At 40.1% G+C, this 26,941-nt stretch overlaps 1 long non-coding RNA gene across 1 annotated transcript in view; it reads left to right on the top strand.

Moving 5' to 3' along the window:
- The window catches only part of LOC142470683 (uncharacterized), a 36,858-nt gene extending 10,404 nt beyond the window's left edge, over window positions 1-26,454 (top strand). Inside the window, exons 2-3 of the long non-coding RNA XR_012789312.1 lie at window positions 20,363-20,433; window positions 26,354-26,454. This is a non-coding gene — a long non-coding RNA (uncharacterized LOC142470683). The remainder of the gene's footprint in view (window positions 1-20,362; window positions 20,434-26,353) is intronic.
- The last annotated feature ends 487 nt before the right edge of the window (window positions 26,455-26,941 follow it).

Raw genomic sequence — 26,941 nt, 5'->3', positions numbered from 1 at the left:
CGCAGAGGGGTTGCCATTCTGATCCGTCAGGGTACCCCATTTAATTTAACAAAAATCCAGGCAGACCCATATTGTAGTGTATGGCTCACTTTCAGGCTCGACAATCGCCCTTATTAACCTATATGCCCCAAATGAGAACCAGACAGAATTCCTAAAAAAAGTTCTGGAAGAAATTGACCCACAATACCTACCCTCGCTGCTTATTGCAGGCGACTTAAATATGGCTCTCAACCCCAGAGAAGACAAATCGAGCCTACCAGGACGACAACACTCCACTCAGTCACAAAGACTGGGGAAAAAATTTAAGGACATTATGGGAGACTTTTCTCTTATAGACATCTGGAGAACACAGCATCAGGGGCAAAGGGATTACACCTTTTACTCGGCCCCTCACCAGACATATTCCCGTATAGACTACTTCCTTGCTACCAAGAACATCCTAGAAGCCACCACAGAATCAGATATCGGCCCAATCACGTGGTCAGATCATGCTCCCATCACCATGACCCTATCCATCCCATTCGTAAAAACGTTCTCATACTGCTGGAAACTTAATGACTCCTTATTGAATCACTCTGAGACAGTAAGGGAGCTTAAAAAATCCCTTAAGGAATATTTTCGTATAAATACAGGCTCAGTCTCATCTCCAGCAGCCCTATGGGAAGCCAATAAGGCGACAATCAGAGGACATTTCATCTCGATTGCCTCCCATCGGAAAAAAAATTAAACTCAAGCAAACCAAAGAGCTAACAGACAAAATAATCAGTTTAGAACAGCAACATAAAAATAACCCTTCCCGGAGAATTTATAAACAGCTGACTTCTGCTAGAAATGACTTAAGAATAATACAAATGGAAAACGTAGAAAAAGCTCTTAAATGGACGGGTCAGAGGTATTATGATAAAGGGAACAAGGCTGATAGACTTCTTGCTAGCAAGCTACGTGGCATACAAAAAAGGTCACAAATAACGGCGATCCGGAATAGTGCTTGTACACTCTTATATAATGAAAAAAAAATTGCAGAGGAATTTACTAAATTCTACACTAAATTATACAACCTAAGAGCCCACTCTGCAACCCCAGGCTCGAAGGAGCAAACGGCTGCTTTTGACTACCTAGCCGATTGCGACCTCCCCTCGCTAACAGAGGAGGAAAGCCTTATATTAAATGCCACAATAACGGCGGAAGAATTAGAAATGGCCGCCAAGGCCTCAAAAATCTCTAAAGCACCGGGCCCTGATGGCTTCACAAATGCATATTACAAGAAATTTCTCCCCATCTTGTCCACACACCTATTACATTTGTTCAACTCATTTCTAGAAGGTAATCCTATCCCATCTTCAATGTCGTCCGCCAATCTGGCCCTAATACTCAAAGACAGAAGGACCCCACCCAGTGTGGAAGTTATAGAAAAATTTCACTGTTGAACAATGACCTAAAACTGTATAGTAAAATACTGGCGAACAGACTTAATCCAATACTCCCGAGATTAGTACACATAGACCAGGTCGGGTTTGTCCTGGGACAATACCCGTAAAATCATTAATTTAGTTGATTATGCCCACCTCTCAGACTCAAAAGCAATGTTACTAAGCCTCGACGCAGAGAAGGCATTTGACAGAATTGACTGGCTATTTCTAGACAACACATTGAAAAAATTTGGGTTCAGTGACTCATTTCTGAGAGGGGTCCAGGTGCTCTATCAGAATCCATCTGCTTCTTTAAGACTAACAGGAGGAGGACCCGAGCGCATCCACATTAGAAATGGAACCCGACAGGTTTGCCCCCTCTCCCCTCTCCTCTTCGCTCTCACGATTGAACCACTGGCGACTAGAATAAGACAAAATCCAAACATCCAAGATATTCCCATTGCCAACGAACACTACAAAATCTCCCCATTCGCTGATGATATCATCCTGACCTTGACCAGGCCCCTCACTTCCCTCCCCAACCTCCAGAGGGAACTGACAGAATTTGGGAAGGTATCAGGTTATAAAATAAACAGCGACAAATCAGAGGCCCTCAATCTTAATCTCCCTGACCCCGTAGTTAAGCTCCTTAAACTAAATTTCTCCTATCGATGGTGTCCCTCATGCATTAAATATCTGGGAATTAATGTATCTAGGCACTATCGGGACCTATACCGGGATAACTACCCGAAACTATGGGACCAGATCAAAAAAGATCTAGATCGGTGGGAAGGTTATCAGATCTCATGGATCGGGAGGATGATCTCTACCAAGATGAATATACTCCCAAGAATGCTGTACTTTTTCCAGACACTCCCGATCCAGGTTCCGGCCGCCGATCTAAAATATATACAGAATAGATTACTCCACTTCATTTGGCAGGGTAAGAGACCCAGAGTCGCCAGATCGGTCCTGATGACCACTAGATCCAGAGGAGGGATGGGGGTACCTGATCTTTATAAATACTACCTAGCTGCACAGCTCAAGCAGGTGGTAATGTGGAACTCAGACCCGACCCGCTGTTGCTGGGTTCAAATGGAGACTCAATGTGCCAAACAGCCTTCTCTGCAAGCCTGCCTCTGGAGCCTGGACAGAGGAGATGTCCATTTACACAATCTTGAATTACAGACCTCACGATTTACGTGGGACATCTGGTCAAGATGTAAATATAAATATAACCTCTCCTCTACTAGCTCCCAACTCACCCCACTTGTTAATAACCCCAAATTCCCCCCGGGATGTGGATCTAAACTGTTCGCCCACTTTAACACATGGGGTATAGAGGCGATTGTCGATCTACTGAGCCTGGGGAAGCTCCTGAGCTACCAAGAACTGAGGACCAAATTTAAAATCAAAGAATTGGACACTTTCAAATACCTCCAAATTAGAAACTTTGTGCGAACTACCTGCCCTCGTCCAGAATACCCCACTCTCACTACGTTTGAAAACCTGTGTCAGGCCAAGACCTACCAGAAGGGTCTAATTTCGGATATATATATAACGTACTTATGCACACAACGACCCCCACACAGCATGATTACATGCTCAGATGGTCAGCTGACCTGAACATTAATATAGAAAGAGAGACTTGGGAAGAAATCTGGCAGGCAGCCTCAGAAACTTCCCTATGCACTACAATTAAGGAGAACATTTATAAGATCATGTTCGGCTGGTATCTTACCCCAGCACGATTAAACCAGATCTACCTTCTGGCTTCAGACCAATGTTGGAGAGGCTGTGGTAATAGAGGGGATATGGTCCTCATCATGGTCCAGAAATTGTGAAATACTGGGCCAAGGTCCAAATTCTGATAAAAGAGGTCACCGACCTAGAAGTTCCTATTAAACCACTGACCTACCTGCTGGCTGCACCTATGCCGAACATAGTCTGGCCCACCAGGAAATTAATATCCTTCATTCTATAAGTGGCGAGATGCTGTGTTGCGGCCTCCTGGAGGAAAACAACAGTGCCGGCACTGAACACGATTAAAAAGCGAATTAGCGAGGTAATGATCATGGAAAGGCTTACCGCCACCGTGAGGCAAAAAATCCCCGCTTACGAAGATATCTGGGAACCTTGGTTCCTCCTCACCAGAGATTGCCAACCAAACCCAACAAGATAGAGGCCTACCCTCCCCCCCCCCCCCATAAGGGACTCAGTGACGACCCCAGCCAGAGATCTACTTACCAGTCAAATGGGCTACCCCTCTTACCCTACTTCCCCCCCCTTCTCTTTCCCATCCACTTCCCCACACCCCTCCCCCCTCCCCCCCTAGGTCTTCACTCTCGGAAGACACCACCTTTCCCCCTTTTTTTTTCCTTCCGACAACTGCGGTTGCCACCCTGTTTCCCCCCCCCAAAAAATGTTACCTGGAAAAATGTTAGGCGATGTTAAATGTCATGTAAACTGTAATATCTAAATGCCTAATAAAAACATTGGAAAAAAAAAAGATAGCATTCATTTCTGTATCTAGGCGCTGCATGACAGATTCACGTATGTCGGCCTCTCGCTGAGGTGTACGCTGCAAACGGTCCATTTCTTGTTTGGGGACCAGGTACATTTTCTCAGCATATTCCATTAGCGGTTAGTGAGAAGGCCAGTCAGCAAAGGTATAGCAAAACCCAAAAGAGAGCCAATAAAGCTGCCGGACTGATTCACCAGACGTTTCTTTTTTACAATTGTAAATTTTTTATCGCTCAGCTTTTTTATAATTTTATGCCACTTTTTAAGTATGCCAATTTGCCGCTTTGATAAAGGTATTTTACCTTTTAAAGCATTGAGGGCTATCTCGCATATGGCTGTGACTAAATCATTAGACGCTGAACACAGAATAACTTTACTTTGCTTTGGTGATGCCCTTATTAATACTTTTAAAGTATGCCAATGGCGGCGTAGTCGGTTAGACATGTTTACAACAGCACAGCCGCTACAAGTAATTACAATTTAAAGATAATTATCTCTTTTTTTTTTAAACATAGACGTGGGGCTGTCAGGCGGAAAAATACCGGTTCTTGAGCGGTACTCATCAGGGGTCGTGGCTCTTAAATCTACTAACAAAAAACCATAGGGGACCCGTGTGGCATCTTCAAAAGCCTCTAAAAAGAAATGTGATTTACCAAGATACATTTGACGCGCTAAGGTGTTAATTGGTAACTTATCCCTAGGATTTTTAAAAAGAACTATATATTTAGTGTTTAAGTTTATGGTTCTGCATTTTTTACCCTGGCAAAAAACATTTTGTACGAGGTACATGATACTGAGGTTTCTGTGATGCACATACTTGGTGAATGCTTTTTCAATTTCAGAGCTCTCACTGGCGGCTTCCATCAAGTCATCTACAATTGTCAAATTCACTTTACTAGGGGGAAAAAGAGCATCATCATTAAATGTAGCGGGTATACCCTCAATAAATCTAATGTGGGTCATAGTGCTTAACAGTTCATCATAAAGATTTTGCCAGCAAGCATAAAACCATACAATGTTATCAGGCCGGTGTGAGAAGTGAGTGCTAGAATGTTGCAAAATCTGTTTAACAAAATAGCTTTTCCCTGAATTTGACGGTCCGGCTAAAATGCACGAGAAAGGATGTTGAAGCCTGATATCCATTACAGATTTATAATTAGTAACCAAAGGGCAGGGTGGTGAAGTCGTTGGTTAGCTGTCATTTCGTGTACACACACGTTTGTGTTTTCTATAGAGGCCGCGTCTCAATATGCCAGTACCGTTTATTTTGGACAATCCCAGCCTGTTGTACCACAATCTTTTTCTGATCTTCAGGATCAGAGTGTAAGGGGTAGTCCAGGACAATATCTTTTAAAGTGTCAAAGTTAATCAATTCAGCGTTTGAAGCGTTCAGTGTTATACCTTTAACTTTTAGACACGTTTTACCAGTGGACAGCTTGTAGCCGTAAGTCTTGGGGCCGGCGGAAACAAATTCTGTAATGTGTGTACCAGTCGGTAGTTCACTAGTCAGCTCCCCTAAGTAGTCACCCAGAGGCGGATTCCAGTCACCTGTTTTGCTAACAAAAATGACAGTCAGTCAGTGTCATGGTAGAGACACCTCTCTTGTAGCCTGTCCAAAACGTTGTACAGTTCAAGACGGGCATAGGCGGTCGTAAAACAGGCAATAAAAATATTGACATTACGACCTAAAGTGTGACATTCCTTTGTATACTTCCAGCTAACCATGGCCGTGTCATCATCTATGAAGTCTAAAGATGACACATCGTATTGCGTTGAAAAGGCGTAACCAAAATTTTATCAGGGTTTGTTACAATACTTGTATTTTGTAAATTAGTCTTTTTGCTGAATTTACACCACAAAGAATTTAGAAACAGTTTAGAAATTTGTCTTTTTGCAGGGTTAATGTCTATTTTATCAGCGCGTTAACGTATACCCTCTTTTGAATAATACTCTCTGATGTATTTTTTTTTTTTGCCCGCGTCTGTACACCAACTGGGGTAGCCAGATGCCTCCTGTTTGTCCCTGAGGTGCACCTTAATGTATTTAGCAAACAATTTGTCTGTACCTTGTTCAAAGTGCCAAATTTCAAAAAAATTTACACAACCGGTACCCTTTCTTCAACGCTGCCTGAATTTCAACAGTACACCACGTACCGGTCAATGAGCGCTCTTCATCCGTATGACAGCAAGGCGTCGTCTGGTTGGTGACGGCGCATGTGCTGCATAGCGGAAACATGAGTTTGCTGTTCATTTTAACAGGAAGGATAGGGAAAAATAAGTCTCTAGGTGGATAGACTTTTACTTTAGCAACCCCAAAGTACCTGTCAAAAGAGACCAGATGCTCATAGATGATCTTAGGGTGACCTGTGGGATACATTTTGGTTTTGTTGATAAAAGGATACAGGCTGGTAAAATCATAGTAATGTATACTCTCACCGGGCACCGCTTTGTGGTACAGCTTAATAGCGTTTGTGCGGCCGCCATAAAAGTGCATCACGGGGGTTCATGGTCTGTGAAAAATCACTTTTAAGAAGAAACGCCTGTAGATCCGTACCTGTCTCTAACATGTGTTTCCACTCGTGCTCCCACAGCTCACGAACAGCATAGCCACATTTGGTTTTTAGAAAATGAGTTTTGATGGCTGTTTTGTGGTACAATTGACCATATGTAAGAGATGTAACAGTGTTTGTATCTTTTTCATTGTAACACATGGGACAGCCGTGGTAAAAGCAGCCGTTGAATTCAAAGGCTGTTTGAAACCATTAAACACCGCATAACCATCCAGAAAATACAAAGTGTGTTGTATGACTATATTCTCCTTGTAAGACACATACAGTAGCCACTGTGTGGCGGGCGTAGAGAAGCATTTTTTTGTGATGTTGTAATTGTCAGGGGGTACAATGGCAATGGTGTTATTTGGTAAAAATTTGAGCCGAAACATAGCCATGCACAAAGGCGTGTGTTGTCAGCTGAAAGGGATCCACATTATAGACAGATTCTTCACCAAGCTGAGACTCACGGTTGCTAATTACCGTATGCTCTGTCATTTCTATGACACTGTTTCTAAAGCAGATACAGGCTTTCTTCAAAAATTTTACATCCTCAATGCAATAGCTTTTAAGCTCAGACTGAAATTTGAAATCCCAATGTTTGTTCTCCTCATAATAGGACATGAACCCAGTTTTCTCATCGGGCATCATGTACTGTGGCCTGTAATGATCTATAGAGGACATAGAACCGCTGTAATTTTGATTCTGTACAGTGTTACAAAAGTGTGGGAAATGTCCTTTACTGCCTGTAAACCCCAGGGCCTGTGGCAACTTGCTGAGTTTCATGGGGAGGAAGTTTAAAGAGTCGATAAATCTGATATCCAGATCATGTACTGTTACACATAATAATTTACCGCCTTGTGCTAGTAAATCTATTTTTATCTCCTCTTTAAGCAGCTGTTGCACAACAAAATAGGAATCGTAACGGCCGGCATTATGCGCGATGAAAGGGTCTATGAATTTTTTTACAAAATCAGCCAAACACTCTGGACCCTGGAACTCCCAGCTCTCAGCGCTGTCTAAAGGACGGGCGTGACTTTTTTCCTCATCATCATTTAACGGCATGGCGTAGACATAATTTGGTATGTGTACACCCGTCTCCAGCATGCACTCAAAGTCTTAAAAAATGTACTTGTCAGTGGGGTTCTGTGGCATGTATGGTCGCATATAGCACAGGTGGTTGTCAAAAGTATCGATGTAAGCATAACAGACTCTACACTGCAAACCTCTGCATTCCTCATGATCGCCAGCCGTGTAGCGACCGCAGCTGTCGCACTATTTCTTGCGTTTACAATCTATTTTAGCATCTTGGGCTAATTTCTTGTGTTCACTCAAACAATCCTGTGAATGACAAAATGCCCGACACATAGGGCACCTAGGTTTGTCGGCTATGACCTCAACACAATTCTGTCTGTGGCACGAATGGCAAAAATAGCAGCATGAATGATTATTTTTGTGTGCGAATGGGGTATGACAAAAATTGCAAAAGTAATTGGCACCAATGAAAGCGTTTATTTTTTTTACTCCATAGTAATGGGTATCTTCATGGTATATAAATAAAACACGCTCTTTGCAGGGCTCACTTGTATTAAAAAACTGCCAGTCGCCACGATTGTGGTAGAACACTTTAATGGTTACATTCAAGTGTTTTTCAAAGTCGGGTATGTCGCTAAAACTGACTAGGCGATCATCAGGAATACCCAGTGTGCGATGTATCAAACGTGCTTTCTCCAGTAACACCGCGTCAGCAGTATCTCTCTCTTCTAACAGGGCACAAAGACTGGCTGCTAGACACAAATTATGGCTGTCATTATTTAAGTCAAAGAGCAATTGTCTTTTTCTGGTTACTATGAGACTGTACGGCGTCGAATTAATACGTCTACGGTGCCTCACACCCCCCACTCTGTTCCTAATAGTTATGACCATCAGTCTTAAACTACCGTCACCAAGAATTTCAGTGTTGCTTTGTAACATATTTGCCACATGTTCCAAAAACGTCTCAGCGCTTAATGTGTCCTTAGAGCGCCTAATAGAGTATAAAACTCTATTTAATGTGTCACCGTCTAGGCGTAATTGCACCAGGTCATGGGGTCTTATGTCAGGCAATAGTCTATTCAATGTACACTGTATAGCCGGGTGTACTGCATGTAATGCTGCTGAAAATGATTGTATTCGATCAAGATTTACAAATTGAAAATGGTCAAAATGTTCCACCGCATTAAAATGTTGTCATACTCTTTGGTACTGCGCTACACGTTCCAAAAATACAGAATAATCCACCGCATCATTAGGTGGCTGTATTATCAGTGGTGTATGTATTTCAACACTATTTTCAACAGGCAGTTCAGGTCTTTCAACAATAATTTAATTTACAGGCGGCTCTGACTGTACAGAGAATAATGGCAAGACACCCGTCTGAGGGTGTTCGTCAGCAATTAAGTTGGGGCTCATAACGGAGGCCGATAAATCACATGTACTAACGGGCGTTAATGCGCTTTTTTGTGTGTTCTCTATTATTGTCTACAACATAGTTTACCTGTTGGCCGCTTTGAGTGTTTCTGTTTAACGCGGGGTGTTGATCTAAGCCCCGGCCCACCATATTTAGTCAAGAATTGGTTAGTAATTGGGCCCCGGTGCTAAATACAGTTGTTAAACGTTCAAGTTTTAGTTTGAACGTCGGATCCATACACATTTTGAGTTCGCCATGAGGCTCCCAACTATGAGCATACAGTTCACGCATGAATGCTTTGATAGACAGCTTTACAATACCCCAAAAAATGTATTTAGCGCACCCCGTCTCTCAATGTCAGATTCATCCTCTATACACATAGTTGTCGTGGTGTGTATTGTCAGTACGCTGTGCTGCTATTATTACGTTGTGTTTTATGTTTTGGTTGCTGGCACTTAAATCCCCCTTTAGTAGCATTACACCCGTGTGAAATGTCTCACTTGAACTGCGAAGTCTTAATAACAATGCTTTCAAGCGCTCTAAATCGCGTTCATGCTCCTTCACAAATATCAAGGTTTTCAAGTCGCTTATTACCTTTTCTATAAGCTGATTTAAATCTATCCAAAAAACAAAGTGATTGTAAAACCATCGCCAATAATGTGGTGTATCAATGTCATTAATCGTCATGCAGACAGCCCTTTATGTGACACATGATCATTGTTTGTGACAGTCGTAATGTCCTGTAATGGAAACCATTGGCTTTTACTGTTTGTAACAACAGACCGGAGAGAAAGAACCTAGTAAGGGCACTCTAAATACATAGGTGATGTGGTGAACACTTTAAAACATACACTTTATTGAAATAATTTTAAAATAATGGGTGATAAAATAAGAATTAAACGTTATGATCCTTCATATGAACACTGAATGTGGTGTTCTGGATCAATGAATGCTGACTGCAAATATCCTCTATTAATGTATGTTGCAGTTTGGACCACTGAGTATGGTGAATCACTGTCCAGATGAACCAAAGCACCCTAAATGTCACTGCTGTAACAGTATGTGGGATGGGAATGGGATCCTGGCTAATAATATAGCTAGTACAGAGCTAGGAATACTGTAGATAGATGATAGAATATAGGGTTTGTATATAATCAGCTCAATATCACTGGCTATGAATAGAACCCTAGGAGAAGTGATTTGGAGTCTAGGGAGCAAAGCAATAAGTCCCTAACCACAATGTGGGTATAACATACTAGGCTCACATAGGGTGCACGCGCAGGACGCCTTCACACACATGAGTCAGCTGACGGCAGTGTTCGTCAACAACTGCAGCACGCTATTTTTCAAATTAGGTGCTTCCCTGTGATCGGATGATCTATAGGGAGCCCATACGAACCAAGATACCCTTCTCCCTGCTGTCACACGGTAGCAGTAAGCTGTTTATTTATTTCAGCATTACCATGTATTTATCTCCTACCTCTCACTGAATACTGATCCTTTAGAGATCAACTCTGACAACAGAGTTGGTGTTGGGTCAGTACTATTTACCACCTTATAGATAGATTGGTTATCATACACACCACCTACCTGAGAGACGCTGAACAGACTTTATACCTACCTGATCTGAGTCAGCCCTACCGTTGTTACTATGTATGTGAGCCTACACAATACCACATATATCGCTTCTTCAATGGCTCAACGACACAATATACTCACCAGGTTTTTCAGGTTGTGGGGCCTGTGGTTTCTTGTTCTGGCTTTGCATTTCAGCGGCGACTTTTGGGCTTCTAACGTTTTGGTGCCAGTGTAGTTTTGAAGCTAAGAAAAATATCCTCAGTATTAAAAAGGTTTATAATAGACATCAGCATTTAAAATAAAAAATAGATACAAAATTATTGTGGCTGCATGCACCTATTATTGGCTATAAAAAAGTGTAATAAATGAATAAAAACACTCTCGTAGCCAACTTAGATATATAATTACAGCCATAATCTATAATGTTTTAAATAAGTTCAAAACAGGTCTATAGTGTTAGTTTTAAATATAACAGTGATACATTGTAATACATACCCCGTTTTTGATTTGTCATTATGGCTGATTCAGGGCTTGTGGAGTGCTGTTTGGTCGAACGCTTGCCAGTTGCGTACACTGTTTTCCGTACCCACCTTGGTTTGTTCTGAACGACATAAAAGCCCGCCTACAGGCGGTTATTCATGTACACAGGCACCTTTTAAAGTAAAAAAGTATTTGCATCCGGTTTTATATAAATACGCACCAGCGGTGACCTGTTTTCCACATCGCCTTTCTAGATCTGCATATAGGGGCATATAAGCGTCATTAGCCACCTGCTCGGCTTTAAGTGCGGCAGCCAAAACTACAGTACATGAAAGAAAATTACAAAAAATTTAAAAAAAAAAATATATATATATATATATATATATATATATATATTTTAAAAGTATATAAAAACCGTCTAAGCATTTAGTATGTTAGCATTGTTGGCATTGTATAATATAATTAGGCTTTTATTACACAGTACACATAAGGCACATGTTTTTTAAAAATGGCGTTATATATTTTTATAACAGGCCACACAATTCTGTGAACAGTCAATGTGTACATTTCACCGTTTTAAATGGCGCATACGCTTTCTCACAAAACTAGCGACTATGCGGTCATTTTTTTTTTAAATCATTAGTGAAACTTTTTAAGACATCTTCAAATGTTAAACCTTTACACATATGATGAATGAAATAAATACAAAATTCACCACAGACAGATGACAAAGTATCTTGCAATTGTGCGTTTTGAAACGTTATGCGTTTCACGTTCGTATTTAAAAATTGTAACATTTCTTTAGGAAAGAGCTCACTTTTTGGTGATAATCCGTATGAGTCGAAAAAATGTCCAGAACCTTCTGTATCAAAAAAAAAACATGGGCCCCGTGGCTGACCCAAACAGACATCTCAGGGGTGGAGGCTGCCACCATATTGCTTTGATAGCTGAAGATGCATTCTCCTTTGAAGTGCCAGTACAGACAGTAATGAGGAGGAGAACAGGTAGGGCTGACTGGAAACAAAAAGAACTACAGAGAAGAGAAAAGAGGTCTCAGGTAGAGTGGACGTAAACAGTAAAAAGTTGGAGAGGGCAGTGCTCATGGTGCGGTCCCCCCCTACCCCCCCCTCCGTTTATCTGTGTGTCATGTGTCATTGGTGTTGTCTTGTCCGTCAGTAAGTCACCCTTGTGAGTCAAGTTTGGTTACTGGAAAAAATAAGAGGGAAATGTGGATACAACTGTAAGACAGTGTGTTGTCAGCATATGTTGTAACTGTACCATTTACCCAATAAAAAATTTTGGTTGAAAAAAAAAATTATAAAATTTCTTTAGGAAAGAGCTCACTTTTTGGTGATAATCCGAATGAGTCGAAAAAATGTCCAGAACCTTCTGTATCAAAAAAAATAGCCAACCAGTGTTCACCAGGTCCATTATGAGGATGTGAATTTATGATGAAGCCAGAGGGTGCACTTGTCAGCGTGTGACGGGGTAATAAATCGCAGGGGTAAACTCCTTGAAACATTCCACGGATGTATCGATCAGCGCTTAAAAGCTGCGTTATTTGAACGGTATTCATTCTTTTTTATTCATAGAAAGTCATATAACACCTCCCTTCTCTGGTTTATCTCAATAACGTTTTCAAAAACGCCGTACACAATAATATTAACGGTTCTATACAGTGCCCTTGAAAAGCGTATTTCAGCCCTCAGGTTTCCATTGCGAATTAGTGAAAAGTGTCCACCGCGCTCCTGATCTGGTGACAAATCAAACGCAAACAGCGTGTACCCCTCAAAATACTCTTCACGATTAATGAGAAATCCCGCGTCTGCATTTTGTGTACCGGCGATTTGTACCAGTGCCATGTATTCTTTAATAGAATTAGCATTCTGGTTGAAATGTTTTGTCAGTATTTGTTCGCCGTCTAAATACAGGGCTGCAAAATTCACATGGTTGTGTTTGAAACAAAGGGTTTTTTTATCGTAAGCACCAGAAAAAGCGTCATTATCAACGAATCCTATAATGACCAGTTTGGGTAACTGACCCAAAAACAGGTTTTCTAGATTGCATACGCGACTTCCGATCGCAATGCTATAAAGTTTCATCCCCACCCTGTCGATAGTGTATTTTGCGTTGCCGGTTAAAAGCCCCTGCGCATGACCTATGCGTACTGCCGGCGCAATTTGCACTCTTTTGACAAACAGCGATGCGTTTAGAATTTGAATCTTAAACGGCTCAGCCTCAGCTGACATTAAACAAAATGTATCTTTATTTCTAGTGAGTTTAATTTTTAAGTCCAGACCGTTCAGTATAAGCTTCTCTTGAAAAAATATATCGCTATGTAGATGCCCTAGTAATTCTACGGCTTTACTACGCTCTGTCATTTGGGCGCGTTTTGTAAAGCCCTGGTTATCACCCCCCACTGTGCGGGTTTGGTGTTGCCCGGCTGTATCCTTGTAAAATAAGCCGGTGGTAAACTGTGTGGATAATGCATCAGCGCTATAGTTCAGAATTGTTTCAATATACGCCGATATGCATACAGATTATTGGATTGCGATATGAGTCTGTCCCCCAAAGTCACATCTACCTGATTGAAAAGTGTTGCTATCGGATAATTGATTAAACTCACGCGTGCTCCATCAGCAATCGGCGTGTTGTCCTGTTTGACGATCTTACATGTAATGTAAATCAAAGTATTATTGAGGTCGAAATAATGTTCCCCGCTGCCCGCGATATAAAACTCCAACGGTGCCGTTTCTGAAAGAGCTGCCAGTGGCTGTATTTCCACATACAGACTTTTTTCTATGCTCATCTGTGTAGGCTGTATTTCAAAGATGTCCAGTTCAGATTTAGCGCATTCTATGGAGTTGGTGTGAATAAACGCCATGATGAAATAACTTTTTTTGTCTTGTCAAGCGAGTCAACTGCAGGCTTTTAAGTACCAGTTTTCTCTTCTTTCTGTCTTTTGCGTCCGCTCTGTTTGTTTTGACACCGATTTGTGCAAGGCTGAAACGCTACACGTTGTATGCGTTTGTCTTTAGAATTGCTTTACTTATGTACCTGTGTCCGGAGCATGTTGGCGGTGTACCACCTATTTTATTCAACACTAAGGTTGAAAGCGTTATTTCGCTCCGTCGTTTTCACATGCTGGTTTACAATGTCAACGCAGCCATCTTACAGGTAATGTAATTCAATGCGTTATTGAAGTCGCAATAGTCTTCCCCGCTTTCGGCGCTATAAAATTCCATAGGCGCGTTTTCTGAAACAGTGGCCGCTGTTTGTATTTCCATATGCATACTTTTTTCTATGTGTGTCGGCTGCCTTTGAAAGTGGTCCATTTCTTATTTAGCGCGTTCTACGGTGTTGGTATGAATAAATGACATGACGAATTAAAGAGATAAAAATATATATATATATATAAATAAAAGCCCTTTTTTTTGTCTTGTCAAATGAATCAAAAGATGTAATTTAAGTTCCGTTGCGAGGTTTTTTTCTTCTTTCTGACATTGCGGCTGTTCTTTTTGTTTTGATAACGTGCTGTGCTGGGGGGGAATGCAATGCTGTGCTTGCGTTAGCCTTTGGAATTGCTGTTACTGATGTACACGAGACCGGACCCATCTTGTGCTGCACCGTGGTTGAAACACGACCCACAACGTCTCTAGCGATATTTAGTGCTGCAGTTTTTACATGAGGTTTTACAATATCAAAGCCGCGTCTGAATAACGGCACCGCACGCCTAAACAGACTGCGGAAAACTCCTGCTAATCCTCACCCGTACATATAAGGGCTCCCATGAAAACCCTGTAATCCATCTTCCGCCTGTGCTCTATAGTACATACTGTAAACCTGTGGTTCTCCATAATTTTTAACAGCCACCATGTTGCCAGCCCTTTCAATACAAAGAGCCTTTGCGCGGACGAAAGTGTAGTTTTACAATGGACTTCCCGTACTTGAATGAGACGTTCTTATTTTGGTCGTTCTTTATCTCTATTGTAATACAATCGATGTGATATTTACTGACTGGTATGTAATCAGGTTTTATGTAGCGTTGCGTAATGATATCATTATTATTGCCGGTGATTTCAACGGTACGCAGTAGTGGGACAAAACTGTGACCTACGCGTTGATGCATAATGATGTCAGTATAAACAAATATTGTATAAAAGCCATTTTTTACATCTGCACATATTTTATCCCTTTTTCAATGTTATCAATGTTATTAGAATCCATGCCTAGAATGTTCATCATACGTTCTGTGGCTGTAAAGCGCTGTGTACCCACAACAGACAAGGTTCTTTCAAAGTCGTCATATTTCAATTTCACCTTGCTGCTGACCACCGCATCATTAATAGACCTATCCAATTCATTAATATCACTATAATACCCCGCTTTTCCATGAAATTTGATTTAATGGCATTTAGCGGTGTTAATCCTATTTTACTATCCATACCCATGTTCCACGTCTGCGGACTTAGTTGGGTTACAGATACATTACCATCCACTGTTTCAAATGTATTCCAAGTATGTGAATACTGTATCTCTGTTAAAGAAACCTCCCATTCACCTTTTAAAATAATGGGCTTGGCTAGTTTTGTCGTATAATTAGAAATGTCATTTTGGGGGAACGTTTCGTATGACGCGTTACTAGGCAACGTTACATAAAATGCAATATCCTCCATGGCGGTGTATTTCTACAACCAGGTTAGTTGTGCTTTTTCTATCCAGCTGTTGAATTTTGTAGGGTATCCCCACCATTTAACGTAGTAGACGATTTTACGCCTTACGCTTTTTTGTTTTAATATCTTCTCAATTCTGTAAACGCTATTTAAATTCTTTGGTATTTTTTGTACCTTTTCAGCGTAGAATGATCCTTCTATGGCCTCACCAGCGCTATCTGTAAGCTTATACAGCGGCTTCATACCTTTCATGCGTACATCATCAATAATAAATATTTCATCTGTAAAACACTGTTCATAACCCTTTGTAAAAATGCCTTTATACTTTGATTTCCGAATGTGATCTCCAATGTTTAAAAGTGGCTTAAGTTTCTTAGAACTCACATGTGGACCATAAATAGTCTTCCAAACGGTGAGAGAATTCGCTTGTGTTACATCCTTTGGCGCGCACTTAATGGTGCAATGCGGCGTGTGATTATAGCTGTATATTAAGTCTGATAATACATCGTTGTACCGGTACGCAGTGTTCTGTCTGAATTTAAATAAAAAAACTGCTATGACCTCTTTTCGTAGTCTTTTGAAATTTTCTGACATGCGCACTGCGTTATTTCAGAATAAACACGCCCAGACTTGCCCGTATGAAAAAAAACATGTTCGGACAGGTCCCAAACGCCTATAAACATGCCTGGATATGCCCCGCATATGTATACGCCCCCCTCCTATCTACGTCAACAGTATGCACCAATCACAAAAAAGAATAAAAAATACACATCATAATAAAAAATTTAAATTGGCGCAGGGGGCGTCAACCATGTTTTTTTGGCGTTGGGGGCGTCAACCACGTTCTTTGGCGCAGGGGGCGTCAATCTCAAAATATTGTTGCAGGGGGCAGAGACAGATACGTAAGGGGCGGGACAGGATACTGAAGGGGCGGGACACGTGAGCGGAGTTTTGGCCAAAGGGGGTGGGGCTTAGGGCAAAGGGGGCTTGGCACCTGTCAAAAAAAGTTTGACATAATGTATGCCTCCCTACTACTACTGACATCAACCAAGTATTTCTAAGATCTGAAGCTAAATGGATATACCTATTAGGCACTCTGACACCGTAGGGCCTAAATGAAGGTTTTGCCTACACAGCCTTCCTATAAACATCTGCTTAGTGTATGTACATCATCCATTGCCAACAGGCTGCTTTAACTCTGTGAGTTTAGAGATGTGCCTTTAAGACCTGCACTATAGGCCCATTTTAGCTACCCCATTCCACTTTATAGACATGTGAGTATTCCAAGTTAAGTGAATTTTCCAAGGATGGAATTACAAGCAGAATTAATCCATATATACTATGTCATGTATACCATTGCATTATGAGTATAATTTCTGGCATTTATATGATTTAATTTAATTTTAATATTAGGGACCCCTAGTAGGGTCATGTTTTACTTTTGTGCTGACCTCTGTATAATACATTAAGCTGCTGTACATGCTGTTTGAACCATTATATAGTTCTAAACAGCATTATCTCCAGTAGGGGTTAATGTTCAAACCTCCAATTTGTAGTCATGGCAACCCATGGTTATAAAATAGGAAGCAGTCACAGAGGCACGCCCACCCCAGAAGAAGTTCATGACTGAACGAAACGTGCGTAGGGTGTTAGTGACGCAATGGTCACTCTCCCAACAGTGCATTATCATATATCTAAGAATGATTCAGTGAATAGCTAAAAAGATGTGGGCTCAGATCCACTAGCAGAGAGGGACAAAAGTAGACATTCCTGGGTCCTGTGTGCGACACTGCACGGTTGATTCAGCCTGCAGGTAATATCATTTTCCCTCTCCAGGTCCTCCGTCTCTACCCCTCTCCCTTCGGATGTGAGAGTGGAGTGTGTAGAGGAAGTATAGTGTTCTGAGTTAGTGTTCTGAGTCACTGCTATTCTCAACTGTGGAGTCTCAAGGCATTTATTAAGAGAGAGTTATCTTAACAGAGGGTTAATTCTGCAAGGCATACTCAGCCTACAAGATTCTATCCTTCTGTTGTCTCTCTCCCCCTCTCCCCCCCCCCCCTCCTCCTCCTCCCTCCGCTGATGTGGACGTGTGTGTGGGGTATGAGGAAGAGTTATAGTGCTGTCATCTAGTAGCAGCTTTTTGCTTTTCTACACTATGCATGTATGAGGCTGCCATGATATAGTTAGGGATTAGCACATACATTTAGTATCCCTTTTGAGCCCTGTTGCAGCTTTGTTTCAATCTGTGACACTCCTTCCACTATGCCTGTCCAATAGTTTCCACTATAGCTATATGATACACACAGATAGGCACAGGAGGAATGATCTAAGACTAATCTGATCAGGTTGTGTCACAATAGATCTATACAGATGTCACATAGGAGGTAATTCAGTTATCTAGGCAGTATACATTGTATATAAACACAAACACAAACAGGATTTATTTAGGTTTATTTAGTTTAGTTTATTAAGCACTAATTCTCTCATAATTGTGAGAGTCTTGGGTTCAATATTTCACACTATATAGTGTACACCTAGCACTTCTTTTGAAGCACCAGCACATATGCCTGGATACAGTAATTATCATATGCAGACATCTGCCATGGCTGTATGCATCTGTTAGTTTAGGTTCACAATTTTGTATTAGCAGGGACAATATTATTATACATTGACCTGCAGTTCTACAATAAGCACTGTTGCGAGTTTTAGTTTTAATCTACTTTTTTGTTTTCCTTTTGTTCAATAATAAATAAAAATTATTATTTCAAATCAGTGGAGGTGGTACACACCACCTCTTTCCAGTATGTATAATTACACATATACGGTGGAGTGCATATCCAAACAGGGACACTGTTTTTTTTATAGTTTCCTAAATACCATTGGCTCAATCAGATCCCTCCGCTGCCACCAGACAAAAGCTTGTCACGGTAGACCAGAACTTTTAACACCAAAATACCCAGATCCTTTGATTGAGTAAAGTAAGAGATAAAATAAATTGTGATTTATTTACCGAATGAACATACTCAGCTTAGTTTACAAAAAAACACTTGAAATACACTTACTGGGATGGGGTAAAATGAAATCTTCTATTCCCGGAATGAAATATTTAGAAATAGAGTCTCTAGGCACAATTTCCCAGGAGCGGGAGTTGTGCGCAAACATAGCGGAAAACATTGTTTGGACAGTGGCGCCGCTCGCAACCACTGTTTCTCCTCTGAAGCTGCTTACTTTGTTCTACCGCCGTATAATTGGTTATAGATTCCTTAGTTCTTACGAACCCTTGACTTTGGTTACGATGGTATAAAGTTTAAAATACAGTTTAGATGAATCTGACTCACAATCGGCTGCAGGGATTCTTATGCAGTACGAATCCCTATCTGTAACCTCTGCAGCCAATCTTTGCATGGGAACCAATATTCCCACGTATCTCAGAGTTGCCCATACTTGGCAAAACTGGCAGAGGGGCTTCTTAGTTTGCTAAGGACATGCGCAATCCTCACACCTTTGCCGTTTTGCATACCAGACCCAGACCCCTTACCTGGCGACATTTTGTCTGAGCTGGCCGGACATCTGGGCAATTTGCCCGGACATTTACTAAGATGGGGATACTTGCATTACCCCTCCCCACTTAACACCTTAGTCGGCCAAAGCCTTTTAACTTCTGACTGTTTCAGACACTGTGGAACCGGACCAGCGGGGTGTCTTAGAAGTCTGAGTTACATATGCATTGCTCACCTCGCAGGAAATTCCTGCTATACACTTCTAAAGTACAGTAATTACAACTTAAGGGTTTTCCTCTGTTCCGGCCGTCTGAATGAAAATCCCCTTACACATATATTGTTGGAACAATTAAAATAGGGGGACTTTCATTCATCAATTTTTATATAAATCTATAAATATTGCGTTTTAAACCTTGTATAGCTGCCAGCGTCCATGATTTTACCCATCCAGCGCTCACAGCAAATCTCAGCACGCTAGGACCTTCCTAGCAGAAGTTTTCTAAAAGCCGTGAAATGTGCTGTGGCTTCTGGGTTTTAAAACCATTTTTCCTTTGCGCGGTTACAGGGAAACACTGCTACAGTAATACATTTCATAGTTGGAAATAACATTATTCTCGTCACCTTATACCTGGTGGGAGTCACACAGACATTTTTATTAAAGTTACAGTGTTACTGTCATTACTGGGTTGCAGAGCTGACAATCTACATTTCCCCAATAAGGCCCAGGGGCACCCAGCCAGGCATAATACCTTTATTTACTAGCCTGGGAACCCCTTCTCCATCCCAGTGCAGCACAAATCTCCTTTATTACAAATATAAAACATAACAATTAATTAAAAATAAACATTTGCCAAAAATGCATTGCATGTCACTGTATTTATCTATACCCGAAATGGCAATAGATAAAAACATTGGCAGTCAATGACCAACCTTAAAAAAACAAGAATTCAAAAAATACAATTAGAAAAAACAAGCATAAAAATACATAATTAAAAAATCAACAAAAATACATATCAATGAAATAAAAATAAGCATTTGCCTAAAAATGCATTGTTTGTCACTGTATTTACCTATAGCCCTAAAGGGGCACAGATAAATACATTGGCAGTCAATGGGCAAGCATAAAAATACGAATTAAGAAGTACAATAAAAAAATCTGAAAAACAAAAATGACATACATTCAAAGTTTTTCTTACCTTTAGATGTCTTCACCCTCCAATCCCCGATGTAACTGGAAGCTCACCATCCGCAACGCAATGAACCTCATTTTCAGGTAAATTGTGTTATTCTTTTTTGTAACTTCAATTTTATTGATATTTCAAACATATTATGGCATGTCACTTTCTGTATATAAGTCGTGTGTGTGTACATCTGACACGTTTCAAAACAACCAATAATTCACTTAAGCGTATGATGCATTCAACATATGAAAATCCAAAATAAGGTAACTTAAAAGCTGAAATGAAAATTAAAGGATGGGGAGGGTAGGGGAGGAAGAGGGTGAGGGTGGGGGGAGACAAGGAAGGACGCGTCTCCTCTCTCCAATCCTCCTTGCGTCCCCCTGGGTGCTCCATGAAACTAGTAGCTTAATTTCTAACTATAGTTTGACTTTCTGCGACACCGGCTCATGATTACCTAACCTATCCTAAGTTTGGAATGGCCAAAGAAAGATCCCATCAGAGGAGGACGCATCTATAACTATCATTGCCAGAGGGTGTTGACCTCCACCCCTGGGATATCTGTCTGGGCCAACCATGGCATCCAGACTTTTACGAAATTGCTAACAGTGTCGTTAACCAGGCTCGTTAACTTTTTCCATCTGGCAAACGTACCAAATTCTGTTCCGAACCGTGGGGATATTTGGAATCTCAGTTTGCTTCCATCGTGCTGTGATCTCGCACCTCTTTTTGTCTTTTCTTCTTTCTTCAATCTTCTTTACTTGTAATCCATTGTAATCCATAGGTAGATGTTGTCTCGTCATCTTCTTAAGCTAAAATGAGATGCGACAGGCCTTATATAAGGCCTGTCACGTCATGTTTTAGGGTCAGATGGTGTAGCTCCAATCCGATTGGATGCTGTACCGTGTGCCAGGCTTTTTTAAAAAAAAATTTAAGGATGTGACATCATCTCCAAGGGAGGTACTTCACATCTTTAAACCAAAATGGCAGCCATCAAATAGTATTACAGCCAATCGGATTGAGGACAATCTACTGATTATATATATAGTCTATATAGATAGCAGACAACCGATCTTGATGCGCTACCAGATTTCCTGCCGACAAGAATTTTAAGTTTTCTTGTGGCAACGGAGTGCTGACCATTTCACGGCGGGGGTTCAGCCACTGAGGGTGAACCAGCCGAGTGACATCATGGCCACGCCCCCATCACACACCCCCCCCCCCCGTCGGATCTCCTTCTCTTCTCACCAAGCTGACCAACAGACTGCAGATTGCGGCTTTCAGTCATGCACACAGTGAGGACTGAGGCCCTAGCCTAACAGGGGATCGCCAGGGTTTTAATCACACAGTATTGTAGCATGGACCTCCAGAGATGAATTGCATTGATTTCAGGTCCAGGGTTCCCCTGAAATCAATGCGGTTCAACTCAGAAGACCCCCTGCTCCTACTCTCTACCTTGTGCAAGCGTTGATAGCACTACTTATCTAAGTGATAACATACAGTGAAAATCAATGTGATGAAGTGATAATATAAATTACTATCCTTTGAGAAAGTGCTGCTCCCAAACAGGACTCAAGCCCAGTCCAGACACAGAAGTAGCAGAAAGAATCGGGCGCAAATTTCATCCAGGGACATAGAAGAAAATAATAACAATAGTGCAACACAGTATACACAATGTAAATATGAATTGGCTTCCTGTGAATGTTCAACTCACATGTTCCACGTATAAATCAGGCAGTGGGGTTATATAGAGTAACTAACACAGAAGGACATCTGGAAGCCTCTTCATGCATCCATAGCGAATTCCATGAAGATCAAAGAGAAGGTGGAGGGGAATCCCACATAGAGAAGACAAAGCAAATACTGTAGGGTGAAAATTGCTTTTATATATCAAAAACACAAAGTAATGCACTTACATAGTCAACCTTGAGATAATCATTCAGACCACCCTGAGTCAAAAGCACTGGAACTGGGCAGCAGGACTTCCAAACAGCCCTTGATTTTGCTAAATGGCCACTAAGCAGTAGATGAAATCATAGGGCTGAATAATCTGGAACCAAATCTCAGCTGCAGTCCACCAGCAACAAACAAATGCCCTCCTCAAGGTTCATATGCTCAGCAAGACTGCGCCCTACGCGTGTTTTTTCACACATGAACTTCCTGCGGGTATTTTCAATTATGTTGTGGTGTTCCCCTCCTTTTAAATATCCTGCCGACATCCGCAAGTATGTTGCGTCGCGTCATCAATGACGTCACAATGTTCTCCAGCATCTGGCACGTCATTGCGTAATGATGTTCCTGATGTCACGACGTGTTCCCACGCAGCCGATGTCATGACGTAATCCATCGACTATCGCATTGTATCATTCTAAATGTTTATACCAGCTTTCAGGGCAACTCCCACTTGCTGCTGAACCACCAATGAGAGTGCTACTATATTCTACATCACAAGCAGCTCTCACTTGCAACTGCACAACCAATGAGAGCGCAGCTATCCGTATTCACAACATTATACAGAAAGATACCATGCAAATTGTACATTTTTATTAACCAAAAGTTATAAAAGTGAGTCAAATAAAACTAAATCTAACCCAAAACTTAATTAATAATCACATAAAATTTGCAATTAATAATAACAAATTATTCTGAAACAGGATAATGTCCTTAAAGACTATTTACCAGAAAAGCCTCAATCAGTCCTTACTTAGGCGAGAAACCTTAAAGATAATCTAGCACCAAGTGCCCTTATGTTAAATGTCCTTAAATTCGCTTTTTCTGTAGATTCACGTCAGCATAACAGAATTCAGCATTCTTGTCATTTGCACACAAAAACAAAACGTTTATTTTGAAAATAATTACTTACATACAAAAATAGTAAGAATGACGATGATGATGTTTCAAATAGATTGATATTCTTAAGAATAGTTGCACATAGTAACCTTCTTTCTGTTAATATTCTATCCAGGTATTAAAACATGTCTTTTCTCCTCTTCATGGTATTATCAGTCTTCGGCCTGGTGGTCTCCTCTGGCCTTCCTTCCTTCCTAAAGCTTACTAAGCTCACTGCAGTATTTATCCATAAAGACCCACCCAGTCTGCCATTTTAACCTTTAAAATGTTATATCCCAACATGGTATTCACCTACATTACTGATGTCATATGAACTACCCCTGAACATATAAGTAGTTTCAAACTTGCTGAATGGAAAAGTCCTATGGCAGCATTTTTCCCAGTTAGGACTTACAGCTGTCCAACAACTTTAGACCACAAATTGACCTTTTGGGTCAATTCTGTCTGCCAGAATAGATCTGACCTTTTACTTAGAATACTTCACATGTAACAATAACTGAACATACAATCAGATAATAAATATATATATATCAGACACATATGTAGATATGAAGGAAAGTCCAGACTATTATACTGTATACTTTAACATTCTGCCTTTGATAACAAATTCCTTCATTACAATATAATTATTGCTAAATTGGATTTCTTACACCTTAGAAGACAAGAAGTAATTCAAAATGGAATATGGTTACTGAATAAACCTAATGGATTTTTGAAGTGTAAAGTTTGTAAATATGGTATAGAGAAGACCAATTCATTTATTTCCAATGTACTGTAACTAAAGTCACATCCAAAATTAAGAGCTTTATAAACTGAAAAAGCTCATTTGTAGTATCTGTCCTCATCTGCCTCTGTGGATATCAGTATGTGGGCCGTACTATTCACCCCCTCAGGGTCAGAATTTTGCAACATGTACATAACATCGTCTTAGGGTTAGAAACCCATAATCTGTTTTTACATTTCAAGAAACATCATCATTCAGATCCCTCTGGTCTTAACTATATGGGAATAGAGCAGGTGACTGCCCACTGGAGAGGTGGGAATAGAACATTTGGCTTTATCTAAAATAGAATCCTTTTGGATATATCAACTATGCACTCTGAAAACTAAAGGCTGTGTCGATTTTGACATAGATTTTTTTTGGTTTAAAACTATTTGGATCATCAGTTATTTTATATTAATTAGTTTTTTATTTAGTTCTACTGTATATTTAAAAAAATTATCCCTTCTTTTTTCTTTGTTATTAAATGCAAATTGTACTTGATTATTAATTAAGCTTTGAGTTAGATTTAGTTTTATTTGACTAACTTTGATAAGTTTTGGTTAATAATTTTAAATTATTTTATGTAAGTTTCTTAAATTTTACTATTTTTATTCTATTTTTGGTAAGCAATATTTATGTTTTTAATTATTTTTAAATAATTAGGACAACAATACTAGTTGTCTTATTAAACTTATGAAAGTTGGTTTTAATTAAAATATTAAAGTTTAAAGTTTATAATCCATGTATATAACATCTAATTTGTATTAACACATATTTCTTCTTTTGCGTTTTAAATGCTATTATGGTTAAAATTAAGGATTTAGATATTTTATACAATCAAAAGTACAATTTGTATGGTAACTTTCTGTATAATCTTGTGAATACGGATAGCCGTGATTCATTGGTGGTGCTGTAGCAAGTGAGAGCTACTAGTGATGTAGAACATACTGCTGCGGCACAGTTTATTCGAGCATTTGCCCGTTCTGTGCCGCAGCAGTAGCCTGGCGCGCGCCCGAGTGTGACGGGCGCACGCCGAAGCAGCGGAAGAGCGCCCTCCGATCGGGGCGCTCTCCCTACCGCTGCCGGGTCCGCCGGGTCCCCCGGAACCCCCTGCCGCTGTCCCACGATCGCGGGACACCAGGGCTCCCTCGGGGAGCCCCTGGACACGCGTGCAGCGGGCGCACGCTCCCGATGACGCGTGCCGCGCGTCTATGACGCGCGGCACGCCGAGGGGCGGCCACTAGCAAGCCGGGAGATTTCCCGGCTTGCGGTACCGACCACACTTCAATAAAGTGTGTCGGTAGTGTACAGTAGTAGTGCTCTTATTGGTGGTTCGGTGGCAAGTGAGAGTTCTATATAGAAACAATCTTACCCACAGTAATGATTGACGTCATTAAAAAATACCCATATATTATATTTATCCTGTAATCCTCTTAGGTGACCCAATTCATTTAATCCATGAGAGATATTACTGACTTATCAAGCTTCAACAGAGTGACATTGTTTATACAAATGGGTTTACTATTTAATGTTTGCGAAAACGTAATTTTTTTTTTCAAAACACCATCCTATAACTTAATTTTTTTCTTTGTAAATAAAAAATGCTACAGGTGCCACACATTACATTAATATCAGTTTCATACAGTTTTAGATGCATGAATTTGTTACTCTTCTGTGTCACATTTACAACAAAATTAATTCTAGCAACACAGTGCATACAGTAGGCCCCATAATGTACAAAACTGTGAGTCTCTCAAAGGTTTCTATTTCACTGAGTTAAAATAAGTTGTAGAAATTCAATAGCTAGCATTCCTTACTGTCTTTGAGTAAAATCATAATACAAAAAATAAGATTACTGGAAATCATCAACCTCATTTATTGAGTTAAAGAAATTGATATGAAAATCTCTGCAAAAATAAATCCCTTTATGCTCATATGAAATCTTGACAAGGCATCAGTAATTCAATAATGTGACAGTCAAGTACTACAATTCAATCAGAAGTAATATAGTTATATTACCAACCAAATAGCAGTAATCAAGGCAAACACGTACAGTATTGACAATGCACTTAATTTACCTTCTGAGAACCTGAAATGCTAGCTTTTTAAATTACTATTTATTTTCATGTGTTCGGAATTATTTTGTTGTTGCTGAGCATGATAAATTGATCAACATAGTTTATATTATTTGGATTGTCTTAATGTATCCTGCATTGGAAATAGAAAATACAGTAAACATTATTTCTTCTGTGACTTTCCTTTCAGATATTTTTAATTATTTGGATATATTAATTACTTAGCATTAAGTGCATTACATTACAAAGTAACAAATGTGTGTGTTTGTGTAGCTTTTGAAATATCTAGATATATTCCTCCATTATTTTCCCCTTGCTCTTATTCAGCTTAGTTATTTGACATGCAAGAACACATGCAAGAATTTCCGGATCCCTGTTGCAAGAAAATGATTGCTCTAAAGGTAATTACATTTGATTATACTTTAGGAGTCAATTACATTGTTAAGTGGACTGTTTCCTTAAGTGCATTGGCAACAGCCTTTAAATTCATTGTGGCTCTGTCAACAAGCACTCAACATCAGAATTTAAACAAAGTGAATTGCAGTGTGCTTCATTAAGTTGCTGCAGGTTGATTAATAAGTCCACACATGCAAAAAAACAAAAAAGCACAATAAACAAGAACAAAAAAAATGAATATGCAAGAAGAATGAAGTAGTAAGTAGAAAAATGAATGTGATCTATATATTACAATTCCTGAGTACAAAAAGTGTAACAGAACTTCACCAGATTTACACAGCATATAAAATAAATTGCATAAATTGGTTATTTTAAATGACAGGAATATGCAACAGTTTATTTTTCTTTACACCAATATTCCCTTCATTTTGTAGTTTCGAGATCACCTAAGTGTTTATTTCCCTAGAAAAAACGAACGGAATATAATTATCATGTTTTTTGTTAAACAAATTAGCAAGC

The sequence above is a fragment of the Ascaphus truei genome, chromosome 1, assembly GCF_040206685.1.
Source record: "Ascaphus truei isolate aAscTru1 chromosome 1, aAscTru1.hap1, whole genome shotgun sequence".
Lineage (NCBI taxonomy): Eukaryota > Metazoa > Chordata > Amphibia > Anura > Ascaphidae > Ascaphus > Ascaphus truei.
Note: the sequence above shows the minus strand (reverse complement) of the source record. Positions and strands in the feature narration are given on the sequence as shown.